This window comes from Schistocerca cancellata, unplaced genomic scaffold (assembly GCF_023864275.1).
Source record: "Schistocerca cancellata isolate TAMUIC-IGC-003103 unplaced genomic scaffold, iqSchCanc2.1 HiC_scaffold_237, whole genome shotgun sequence".
Lineage (NCBI taxonomy): Eukaryota > Metazoa > Arthropoda > Insecta > Orthoptera > Acrididae > Schistocerca > Schistocerca cancellata.
The window spans coordinates 32,501-35,000 of record NW_026046259.1 but is presented as its reverse complement, the minus strand read 5'-3'; positions in this window follow the sequence as shown (position 1 = coordinate 35,000).

Here is a 2,500-nt window from a genome sequence, read left to right as displayed (position 1 = left end):
TGAGCTTGCCGCTGCCGACAGAGGCCCGGGAGCGTGCTGTCGTGGCATTGCCGGCGGGAGACAACACGCGCCACCTACGGTGACCGGCAGCTCCAACGCCAGCGCCACAGAAGGGCAAAGGCCCCACGTGGGTGCCGAAGCGAACTCTCCCAGCACAGCGCACGTGCCAACACGTCTGCACAACTGCGATACAAACCACCAGCGAGAACCGCTGGGGCGACCGAGCAGCAGACGGCGTCGCGGCGCCGAGTGCCGGGCGGCGGCGCATCCTCAACGCACACAGTCCTCAATCGGACCAGCACACTGCAGATGTCCACCGCGCTTCGCACCGGGCCGGCGAGGACCCACTTTGGCTGCACGGCGCCGCGCGCAGGGTGCCCCGGCGCGCAGCTGCGCCGCCTGCCGCGTCCGTCGGCCGGCGCGCCTGCCACTGGGCGCCCCCACCAGCCGGCTGTAGCGCGTGCGCCCACGCACCGCGCGGCCAGCACGCCGGGCGGCCCCCCCCTCACCGGCCGGGGACAGTCCCACCCACCCACAGCCGCGTATCGCTTCACACCCAGATCCACATTCACGTTCATTGGTGTGGTGGGTATCGCTGACACAACCGCGTCATAGCTGTACCGATCGTTGCCCTCACAGATGTACCTCCAGCAAGATCAACCGCACCACAACGGGTTACCAGTTGTTCATTTGCGTAACGTCACCAGTAAACGTACACGTCCACGTCCATCCCCGTTTGCAAAGTCAACTATTATTGCATGCCTGCCTGTCAGGTGTCAAGACACACTACATCCGCTCACATCCACGCAACAAAATGTGCCCGACTAGAGGGCACGTGGAAGGTGCCCCCGTACGTATGCGATGTCCATTGCGCGACGAACTGTCAACCGGCCTCTGTAGCATGTCGCAGATGTGGAACGCGGGACACCGTGCTATCACATTGTGTGAGAAGAGACTACTATGTCTGCATACACGCGCCACTACATGAACAGACGGCTCATGCTGATCGCCATCCACTGCGTCCATTACTCCCACACGTCTCTATGGCGTACCACACTGCAATACAGCTGTTATGGGGAGATGACACGTAGCTGTGTACACAACATTCTGAGCGGGTTGCGGTTGGACAACAATACATTAATGTAACGTGTCATATGCCATTTACAGAGCAGGTTAAGGCACAACGTGGGTTAGGTTAAGGCACAACGTGGGTTATGTTAAGGCACAACGTGGGTTATGTTAAGGCACAACGTGGGTTAGGTTAAGGCACAACGTGGGTTAGGTTAAGGCACAACGTGGGGTAGATTGCGGCACAACTTGGGGTAGATTGCGGCACAACTTGGGGTAGATTGCGGCACAACTTGGGGTAGATTGCGGCACAACTTGGGGTAGATTGCGGCACAACTTGGGGTAGATTGCGGCACAACTTGGGGTAGATTGCGGTACAACTTGGGGTAGATTGCGGTACAACTTGGGGTAGATTGCGGTACAACTTGGGGTAGATTGCGGTACAACTTGGGGTAGATTGCGGTACAACTTGGGGTAGATTGCGGTACAACTTGGGGTAGATTGCGGTACAACTTGGGGTAGATTGCGGTACAACTTGGGGTAGATTGCGGTACAACTTGGGGTAGATTGCGGTACAACTTGGGGTAGATTGCGGTACAAATTGCATTACATTGCGGTGCAAATTGCGTTACATTGCGGTGCAAATTGCGTTAGGTTAAGGTGCAACACAGGTTAGGTTAAGGTGCAACACAGGTTAGGTTAAGGTGCAACACAGGTTAGGTTAAGGTGCAACAGAGGTTAGGTTAAGGCGACATAGGTTAGGTTAAGGTGCAAGATGGGTTAGGTTAAGGTGACATAGGTTAGGTTAAGGTGACATAGGTTAGGTTAAGGTGACATAGGTTAGGTTAAGGTGACATAGGTTAGGTTAAGGTGACATAGGTTAGGTTAAGGTGACATAGGTTAGGTTAAGGTGACATAGGTTAGGTTAAGGTACAAACTGGGTTGTGTTTTGGTACACATTGCGTTGTAGTACAGTACACGTTAGGTTTGGGTACGGTACACATTGTGGTATGGGATGGCGTGTTGGTGGGGGGGGGGGGGGGGGCGGGGCGAGGTTCGTTCATATTGACCGTAGGAAGTGGATGCCCGAGGCAGCGTCAGTGTGTCAAAGGAGGTATGTCACGTTGGGATGCGCTTTTCGGTAGTGAGAGGGGGCGCGCCGTGTCCGAGGTTGCGGCAGACCTGTGTGTTTCATTCCTGCCAGTGTGTTTGTTCTGTAAGACGAGGCAGTGTGGTGATGTTGGGTGCACCCCTGTGTGGGACATGTGTGGGTGTTGGTGGCTTATCTGAGCAATTGTGGTTGTCGGACGAGTGGGATATTCTGTTTTATGATTGGACCTCGTGGCCTGGTTATCATAGTCTGGTTGGTGTACTGTGGCGGATAGGATGCACCGGACGTTGGTCCATGGTGGTGCTTAATTATTGCATCTGT